Raw genomic sequence first — 11,420 nt, 5'->3', positions numbered from 1 at the left:
CTGTCTGCTCTGGGTGTATATATTCGCATGTCTCAAAATACATTTCATACTGTTAGATAACTAAGCTTGTGTGCGCGAGACATGCTAGTACTTCACTGTTCAGGGTAGACAGTGCCTGAAGACCAGGGCACTGGTACTTGGTGCAGTCGTTGATAATATGATCAGCAGTTTAGACTTGTTTAGAAGTTATGTGTAATTTGTCTGTAGTGATTCGTCTGTTATGAAGAGTGCAAATGGTCTGAAGGAGGCGCAATCCATGCAATCTTTATGCTTTTTAGATATCACCGAGACCACCGCCTCCCTCCAGGCCGGCAGAAGCTCTTCTTTCTCAAGAGGAAAGAGAATGCTCTCTCCAACCTAGGACTGATGAGATCAATGAAGATTCTATGAACGTCATTGGTGTATTTATCTGTGCCCGGACTTTTGTTATTCTTTAGGCTTGTAATCGCATCTTCAACTGAACTCTGATGAAATACAGTCTATTTTAGGGAGTTTGATGGATTTTTAGATAGGAATATATTATTTCTGGGATGCTTACAGTGTTGTTGTCTGAGTATGAGTCTTTGTAAAATGCTGCAAAAGCTTCCGAAATTTCTGTAGGCTTGTATAGGAATGGCTTGTCTTTTGACCGTTGTGAGGCTGCATTGTTTTCTCAAGTGAGATGCTGAGAGGTGGCCAGCTCTACTCCCATGCTCAAAGTAGTTTCATTTCAAGAATCTTTTTTTCAAGTTCCAGTTTATCTCCTTTAAGCTTGTGGAGAGTTTCAGCGAATGTATTTTCTTTTTTTGAGGTTTCGTTCGTTCCCCATCTACACTTTACTACCGTCTGCACTCACTGTGCTCATCAAGACAGCATACTGCAAAGTCATTCCCCTGTCATTGCTGGCCTATCTAGTATTTATCTGGCTCAAGAAGGGGAAGAGGGTCATCCTGGGGTTTTCTGTGCTTTGGAAAACCTTTCAATGTAACTGAACACACTTACTTTGGAATGTGTGTGAGTGTTATGCAAGTGTTCCTTCAAACATTTCATCAGTCAGGCCTGGTCTGTTCTCAGTTCAAACACTTAAACGGCAATTGGGCTTCTGCGCAAGAGTGTGTGCGTGTGTGAGTGTGTATATACCCACATTCCTCTTGGTCAAAATGAGTGGCTCATGTCCATATAAAACAAACCAGATGCTTTACGTTGGTTTTCCATGAACCATGCTGTATGCCATGTGGTGGGTGCATCCATTACATTAGTCCAGCCTCTACGGCTTTGTAAGAAATGCTGAACTTTTGTCGGCAGGTCCTCAATATCAAATCTCGATCCGGCTCTCACTTTTTTTTTCACTCCTGTTTTCTAATTCCCTCGTTCTCTCGTTCTTCTCCCTGAGCTTGGCTGTTCGGCTGTGCACAGCTGGAGTCTGAAGGGGAATTGAGAGAGGGAGAGATAAAGAGAGAAGCCAGGGAGAGACTGATACAGAGGGATAGAGAGAAAGACAGAAAAAGATAGAGAGAGAGGAAGAGACAGATACAGAGGGATAGAGAGCGAAAGAGAGAAACAGATAGAGAAAGAGAGATAGAGAAAGAGAGAGAGACTGAAATAGCGGAGGGCGGGGAGGCCAAGCCCTGACCACTGGCATGCATAGGGAAATAGCCTCTGCTCCGCTGGCAGGGATATGGTTTGTGAGCACAGAGGCTCTCAGAGTCACACGGGCCCACATGCAAGCCCACTGCTGTTGCTGCCACTGCCTCCCCACCCATTGCTATTCTGGGCCTCACTACCACTCGGGTGTTTTCACCGAACCACCACAAAGACAGAGAACACTGAGAGAGAAAGAGTGAGACAGAGAGGAAGAAAAAGTGAGAGACAGAGAGGGAGAGAAAGAAAGAGATTTGTGGAGGGGGGGGGGGGGGGCATGGGGTGTAAATGAATAATTTATTGTAAAATGAGTTAGAGTTGAGACCTTTGTTGATGTTCCAAGAATAATGAACAGCAACTCGTGCCCAGATTTTATACGTTTCCCACTCCATGATCTGTTTTGTTGGGACACTTCCCAACGTCTCTCTGTGTGTACCTTTAAGGGTGGTTGTAGTATTCCCCTTTATTGTATTTTCATAATAGATATGTTCTCACAGTAAAGTTGAAAGGCTGTTCTGAATAAACGAATATCTAATGAAGGCTCCAAATGGGAATATTGAAATGATTGTACAATCTTGCCCACACACTCTGGGATTCAAAGGAAGTCAAACAATAACAACCTTGAGAGCTTCAGTCTCTGTCACCTACGCACACAGAGCAGAAATGTCTGTATGCAGACGTGACTTTAATACCAGGTGTCTTGTGGAGGTTAACCAGTAATGCTGACACAAAGTCTCCATTGGTTTGACTAAAAACCGAATCTTTGTGTTTTCTTTATGTCAGCAGCGAAATGGATGGGTGATGGTATTGTCTAATTACACGCTGCAAACAGCCCATCCCAGCACTGAGGACACAAACTCTTTAGAATTACTAAACACTGAGCTCAATCACTCCACAACAAGTCTGAAGACCACAGAACATATAAACTACAGAAACAGACAGTAGAATTCACAAACACATGTTGAAATATCTACTTTGAGTGATTTGCGAAATTACCAGCATTATTTATCTGACGCAGATGTGTCATGATTAACTGGGATGACGACAGAAAGTACTCGAGGGAGTTAGGGATATGGCATTAGATACAATTTGTCAAGCAAAAGTCAGTAAAATGGATCACAGCAATTAGTAATTTACATGTTCTTTTACAGGCACTAACGTGTTGAGAGGGCAGACTCTGCACACTGCCGTTCTGGAGACAGCCTTCCATCCTGAACAAGAGAAGGTTCTCATACGCCACCTGCTGGCCAACTTGGCTTCATTCCAAATGATGCGAAATTCTGCTGAGAGAATTTATACCTGAATGATATTACTGTAACACAATGTGTAATAATATAATCACACAGTTAATAAAGGAAAACACAAGACAAATACCATTCCTAAGTAAATGTACAACAAATAAGTGTAAATGTTCAACAAATAAAGCAATGTGGGTTTTGCAATTATGTGCCTGTGTGTTTTCTAATGAAAACAAATGTCAATGTCAATGTGGACAAGGTTATAAATGTAATAACACGGACCTGTTTTGATGACTGGTGTTTGTTGCCTTTTGGAGATAGACGGTTCAGTTGTTGAATGCTTACTATTCTCTTCATAATACTTTGAGGGCAACAAAATTGTCTAAAATGTGTCATAGCGCCATCTGGCAAAGTTCCCTTAGAATCTCGTCAGATTGTGTGGTGAAATGTGCATACAAAGCGTGACCATCTCAAATCTGGTGAAAGGTCATTTTGAATTTTTTGAATTTATACATTAATTTAGACTATGACATTAGACTATCTATTTGCCCATTCTGAAAAATACAGACAGCCTCATGTTAGACAGCACTGATGAACAACACTCTCTCCTCGTCAGACAACAAGACCATGACATTCTGTCATACACGTCATCATACATTTTATCATCACAAGTCTTTGATAGGTAATTTATGATTAGCATAAAATAAATGAAAGACAATCTATAAACAAGGATCTGAATCTGCGGCCACATATAATTATAGGGGCTGGTTGCCTCACATGATTTGTGCTTTCCTTGATTGAAATCTAGTTAGTGATACCTTTAGGGAAATGTACTGTGCAGTTTGTGTAGTGAGTACGTGCACATGAAAGTGCTCTAAAAACACAGACACAGAAATGCAATGATGTTCAAATGGAATAACTGTGGTGCTGATAATCGGACTATCTGCCCGTCATCTCGTAGTGTCACTGCTGTGTGTCACGTAGTATCCCAGTGAGGCAGTCACAGGAGGCGTGGCACGGGTGGCATTGCCAGGTCAGCTTGTCAGCTGTTCACCAGTCTAGAAATGGTGCCAAGTAGAGAATAAGGGCTCTTCACTGTGTTATATCATCATGAGGGCACAGGATCAGGGAGATAACATCACATTTCACAGACTGCACACGAATCAACCCAGTTTTAAATACAGCCCATGCACAGAATGCACAGGAATAGGACAGACTGAACAATTAAACAATTATGACAGTCACATCTACACAAGGTCTCCTGATCCATCTTTGAAAACTAAAACTTTCATACGGGATGATATACGGTTCAGACAGTGTAAGTAGTGTAAGTACGATCCCGTATGAAAGTTTTAGTTTTCAAAGATGGATCAGGAGACCTTGTGGAGATGTGACTGTCATAATTGTTTCATTTATGAATCAATTTAATCACAGATATTTCTCCTAAACTTCATAAAATGAGATGAGGCACTACTATAACTGAGAAAATATCTTAGCTTTCCCTCTCCACAACAACTTTGAACAGTGTTCTTGTCATAGTTAAATGTACTGTATTATAAAAATGTGTGCCCAATCCCGACGCCAAAGTTATCATGAGAGATGAGGTAATATTAAGATGTCTAAACAATTATTAAAATCTTAGCAAGACTTGTGAGGGGATCTCTCCTTTAACTCCATGAGCATTTGGTCCACACAGAAATCTGAGAAGCAGGAGATTTTGAGTTCCTTTTAATCTAATTGTTGTCTGGGAGAAACTAAGGAGACAATAAGGAGATCTTTGTATAGATTTTCTTTTTTTATGGAATGGAAGTTTCTTGATGCTTAGGCATGTAGAACTGTGTTGGAACCATTGTTATGCTTATTTTTCCTGGTATGGGCAACATACTGTAAAATATCACTATTCTGAAATGTCTCTGTCACAAACTCTCAGTAGCAGAGTATGTGATTTCAGAGGATCTAGGAGGGTTTATTATTGTTGTTGTTTATTGTTTTCGCATCTGCCATTTAAATCCATTTGCTACTCAATAAGCTTGGACTGTCAGGTGTACTAATCCTCCGCAACTGCATCCCTGATCGATCACATACATGCAGTACCAGCTGTGACCAGACAGTAATTTAAGAGCAGCTTTTCTCATCATTTCAAGCCATGCTAAAAGTCACTGTTAACTCAGCATATAGTCAAATGATTAATGAACAATTGAATTTATCTGAGCATGTAGTTTCTGTCTTGACATTTTGTCAGTTCACTCAATATTTGAAAGATCAGACCCCTTCTCATACAATATGCTACTCAACTTCTTATACAGGCCCTGGTTATTTCTAAACTAGCCGATTGCAATGCATTGTTAGATAGACTTGCCTGCATGAGTGGTGAGACCATTGCAAATGATTCAGAATGTTGCTGTGCGTTTGGTCGTCCATCAGCCAAAATAGATAACTCTAGGTAATAGGTAACTCCTCAGCAAGTGACCCTTCACTGGCTCCCTGTAGCTGCTTGTATAATATTTAGATCTTTCACTCTCGCCAATAGCACAGCCACTGGACTATTTAAATGCTATGATTCAGCTCTATTCCCAACAGATCCATGTAACAACATCACAAAACACAAAAATGTTTGATGTGAATAAATCTGTTTCTATTAAACTTAGACACATTTTGTCCAATGCAAATCAGTGGTTAATACACCCCCTTCCAGTGAATATTATTATTCGACTCACAAGTTCACAACATTTCAAGCCTTTCTACTTACTTATCTAACACAATTGTGCACACAACTGCTTTTTATGCAGGGATGTAAGAACTATATTATCAATTTGACTGTAGGATACTGTCTAGACATGTGTTATCAAAAAGATCAGTATGTGCCCCTGTGTGTCTTCAGGCATCATAGGCCACAGCTGAGCATCTGGAAGGGGCCAGCTGTATCAGATTTAATCAAATACATTTCTATTTGGATTGTTCTCTACTCATACAAGGTTATTGAAATGAGCCTCCAAATGCAAGGTCCCTCACCACAAATTTGTCACTGAAATGAATAACTTTGCAAGCCATTTACTATTTCTATTACTTGGCCTCACTAATTAAAACATTGACAGTTTTTTGATTATAAAAAAAAGACCCCCTCTTCTGGAACAGGTGTGGTGATTTGATGATCGGAACCAGGTGTGCACATCTGTAAAGTAGGAGAATGAAAACAGGAGGAGACAGAACAACAACACGAACCAACAACACAAAACAGAACACAATACATGTAGGCCTACAACATGTCTACATACCAGACATACAAACAAATGCATATGTGCTGTTGGCCTATGGTAGAATAAACACATTCCTTCATGCAGAGTATGATGTCTCTCATAAAATCAGAGAATGGACTGAGACTCTTTCTTTAGCCCACAGCGATTTCCCGGAGAATGAATAACTGCTGTCATGGATACATGTTTAACATAACAAAATCATATTTTTGTAATTACATGGTTTATATGTTCAGTGCAATGGGTTCTTGGAATTCTTCAAAGCAGGTTGAATATTAAACACCCATAATAAAGTTTTTCTAAGCTTTAGTCACAACAAGATGACTTTAAATTCTCACCTCCCCTACTTGTGTTATTTTTACACTTGGTGGGTGGTTGAATTTTCCCCATTCATCAACAAAGGGTTTATGAAGACTTGTGCCAAAGTTTGTTTGTGTCATGTTGCTGTGACTACTGTAATACATTGAGAAATATTGAATGACTTGATAAAGACCCAGTGTTTAGTAACACTGAAACTAAAGTACTAAAACTAAACTAAAAAAAGTCTCCATATGAAATTACACTTCTTTTCAAATAGTCTCAATTTCTTTGTCTGGCTTGTCCGAAGGCCCCTGTTTGACGTTGAAAAAAATTGAGTCATCTACTGCATGACAATATATATTACTGGCTAAATTAGTGAACATGTGAAAAGATTCCACGGGCCATTGTGACTGCAGGCCAGTAATAGTTACTCATGGTGACAAGAGGACAGAATGTTTTCAGCAGTTTCACCCTCTCCAGCGTACTTCCAAGGGTAGGCCGTGGCCATGGCCTTCCCAGCTTTGCGAAGCTACAATCAGTCGTACACAGTTAGACAAACCGCAGGCAGCGACTCTAGGCACAGATGTAAACAACGTAAGTGCGCAATTTCCGTATTCGATATTTTACAGGCTAGCTGCTGACTGGAAAACATAAAGCTCGCAGCCAAACAGTTACGTTGTAAAAGTTCTTCTATGCATAACATGCGTTTTTCTGCGTCACCTCGGAGGTAATCTGATTATGTCATTTAATTGTAATGATTTCAACTTGATTTTCTTGTTTAGCGTAAAAAAGTGGCCGACCTAATGAACGAATTACCGAATAAATTGACTGCCTGACGCAAATATCTACGAAACCGCTTATCTGATCTGGGGTTGTGATATCAAAAAGTAGACTAACACCTTGATTGAATACGCTTTCGTGTTGACATGCCTAGATACACTAGAGCCATATGCCTGGTCAAGTATTAGCAGTGTGACTGTCTGTGCTGTGTAGCTCATCTCTCTTCTATCTCTAGGTGTATGCCAGCATGACATTTACTCTTCCATTTGTCACTGGCACTATGGCACTATCCACTGTGGAGTGAATACAGTTTCTCCATGTGTACTTGTATAGCTGTTGTGTAAGTGTTATGCTGAGACAGGTGCTATATTATCCTGTAGCAAGAAACCTGTTCAAAGTGGTTTTCTGTGGTCACAGATTGAGGTGATAGTTATGGGATACTTTCCCTACTGGTTTTTGTGTAACATGATAAACTGTTACAGCTCCTGCTTCTGTAAATGAGGTGAATTGAAGTCTTGCGGCCTAAAAGGTTGCTGTAATGCTCGGGCCATGCATTTGCTTTAGCCTCTAATCTGAAGGCTTTGAAATGATTCAAGCGAGGCCATGGCTGGATGCATAGGTGTTATCTGTCCCATCTCCCCCAGCACGGAGGAGTGGGGCAGGGTGAGCCCAAGGCTGGTGGCCAGCCCTGTTGTGGGTGTTCCTGCGGCTGGGAGCATGCAGGTTGTTGGCAGGGAACAATGGCGTGTACTCCACGAGAGGAGGGCACTGAGAAAACGGCACGTAGCCCGTGGGAACTCCCCCGCATCCTCCATCGCTTCTGGTGTAAGAATGAAAAATTAGGCCAGGGGTGGACTTTGTTCCCTGATGCGCTGCCAAAAACAAACAAAATACCACCATTCATTCCTCTTTCTTTTTTCCTTTTGATAAAATGGAAAAATAAATAAAAATAAGTTCTGCTTACAAGGAAATCAAAAGCATGACCTAAAACAGTGTTCATGGTAATTTCACACCTTTTGAATGACGCCTCATAGAGACATGCGCTATGTCATGGTGTTTCAATCTGTAGGCTTGATGTTGGCTGGTGGGACACATAAATGTACTGAATCGATTGTTCTGGAGATAAGACGCCTAAAGACATGTTTTGACATGACAAAGATGGGAATATAGCAGGTAGCTAAGAGAATTCAGAGCCTCCCACACTTATGTTTTGGGATTTTTAAACCACAAGGTGTCATACTTAAAGGATTAGTTACACACTTTTCAACCCATAACTTATTAAAATGGTCTTGTTACATCATTCATAATAGCCCCTCACAGGCACACCTATAGCAGAAAGGCAATGTAGTCTTTCAAAATCTTTTAAATATCCCTTTATTAAACAAAGAGCTAAGAGCAACCAAGATTATTTACTAAATGTGAAGAGGTTATGTCAAGAAATCCCCTACTTTGTAACTTCCTGTTGGACAAGATGACCCTGTTAATGAGGGTTACTGTGGAATACAGTAATAACTGAAAAGAAGTTTTGTTTGCTGCTCTTGAATAGAAAATCTTTCAACCTTGGAAACCCTGGCTGCAGAGATTTGGCTCGACCAGACACATATGTTGTTACACTCAACAATTAATATTCACAATCACAAATGTTATATATTTCTAATACTTTGTACTTTCGTAGTGACGATTGGTATAAGTGGTGATAAGAGTGGCACTATTGCTACAGATCTGTGTCAATAGTCTGCTAATAGTTTGCGCCACTTGGTACAATGGTTATCCTTTCATATATTAGATTATATATAGAGAAATATTTTGCTGAAAGTTTAAATTTTGACTTTTAGACGAGGCCCTCAAATAGCCTTTGCTATGAAATCAAGGTTGAAAGAAATGAGTGTTATGTCCGTTGGTGTAATCTAGGCTATTTAAGCGATGATCAGCTGACTTACATTTTATGCAGGAGCTGATATTAAAGGAAATTATATCATAGAAAAGGACCCCTGCCAGGCCTTAACTGCTGCATGCCAAATTTAGAAACTAAGTAAGTTAGTCACAAATCATTTGTAATTTTTTGCTTAGGAATGCTTAAGTTTACAATTCAAATGGTATTACCCCAGAAAATCATTCATCATATTTATAAGAATGAGTATTTACTTTTAAAAATATGTTTAACACAAGTGTCTACGATAATGCCTCTCAGATTTTGATTTAAATTGGTGTTTCAATGTTGATTTAAAAAAGAGGCCAATTTTGTAAAATATCAGTAGTTTATGATGCTGATTAAAGATGTAGTATAAACAGTAACATCTACTATTGAACATGGACAGCAGCTTTAAAACCCCTAAAACAAAAATTTAAGTTTACCTGTGTAGAATACAATTGATGATTGATTGATTGTTTCATAACTAATTCAATATAATAGACCTTTTTTTACCCCAATAGATGCCACTTTTAAGGAAGGAAAAGGTGGTTCATCACAGAGCATGAGTGAATGCTGATCCAGCTGCAAGAGCCACCTTGCCAAAAGACATGAATGATTGAAAGGTAGTTTTCACACACACACACACACACACACACACACACACACACACACACACACACACACACACACACACACACACACACACACACACACACACACACACACACACACACACACACATTTTTCCTGTAAAAGAAATTTTTAAGAGTGATGTAGTGATAGTGTAGTTTAGGTGTTCTGTGAGGTTAACCAGTTGAAATGTGAAGGTGAGGTGGTAATAAAGGAGGTAATTGGTTTTTTTAACAGTAGCCAGCAGGTTCAGTGCTGTGCAGTGAGTAATCTGATCGCTCCCTGACACCTTCAGAGATGTGCTAGCAACAGAACTCATGGGTTTGCTAGCTCGCCTGCCTCCCATGTCTATGCAGTGGTAGAGGAAGAACTGAAGTTTAGTACTTAAGTAAAAGTACAAGTACCCAGGAAAATAAAAGTGAAAGCACTACATCAACAATCCTACTTTAGTAAAAGTAAAAAGTACTTACTTTTAAATGTACTTTAAGTATTAAAAGTACTCACGCAATGGTTTGTCTCTCAATGTCTAGGCTGTGCCATTTTGATAAAGAAAGAGCTACTTGTAATAAATGCCTCTACAGATGTCACTACTAGTAATAATTATAAGCAACAACATTTGTTCACACTCTATCTTACAATTCTGCGGATGACAAGTTATCTACCAGGGTTTATTTGCAAAGTTAATACCATTAAGCCAAACCAGTAAAGACACAATGTTATATCTTTAAATCTTTTATTTAATTGTAAACGTGTAATAAAGGGAAACATGGAACATGAAAAACAAATGTAATTTAAAACTGGACACAACAAGGCACGTTAGCTTGACATAGCTAACCTACCAGCTTTATCTTACCACTACGTTAAATATATAATGAAGATACAATCATGTTTTTTGATGCTTTTGCTGTATGTCAACATACATTTTGCTAGATAACATTATAATATCATGTCAGTAAACAAATTAAATACATATATCAATATTCAAAAGTCAGGGACATTAACTTAGCATAGCAATCACTCTCGATATGCTACTTTAAATTTGAGGGGGAATTATTGGAGGCTAGCAACTCCTTTTTTGAGGGAGACAGGAAACACATTGAAACCTTGGGGCCTTAGAGCTCAAACATATATTTTAAATAGGGCCAAGGATGCCTCATATCGGAGGGCTCAGAGGGCTCAGTTCAGGCCGACTCTGGATCCATGTTGAATAGGCAGTTAGTCAGGCTGTCTGTTGAATGTTCAGGTATAACAGGCAAAGCTACCGCTAGTGCTGCTGCCAAACGCGCACTCTGATATCATTGGAGTTTATAGAGCCACCTGATTGGTTTTAACTTCCAAAACAGCAACGCAACCCAAAGTAAAAAATACTTTTTTTCATTCCACCACTGTGTCCGAGGTAGAGAGTTTAAGTCCAGTGCGTAAAAGCATGGTTGGCCAATTTGTTAGTTAGTTTCATTTGTAGTGATCAAAAGAGAAAAAGGGAGGGAAAGATTAAAAAAGTAGCTGAGCTTTAAAAAACAATAGCAGGAGATAAGGGAAAAGTGTAGGATTGAAGAAGCTCCTGATGGGGCTGTAAAATGTAATGCGGATACAGTTGTCCAAAGAGGCACTGACTTGTAAGCAGCTGAGGAAGTGTACAACTTCCTGAAGAATCAACCCTCTAACATCAAATACTATTGGATATCC

Source organism: Sprattus sprattus, assembly GCF_963457725.1.
Source record: "Sprattus sprattus genome assembly, chromosome: 12".
NCBI classification, from domain to species: Eukaryota; Metazoa; Chordata; class Actinopteri; order Clupeiformes; family Clupeidae; genus Sprattus; species Sprattus sprattus.
The sequence above is the reverse complement of the archived record's forward strand: the minus strand, read 5'-3'. Positions refer to the sequence as shown.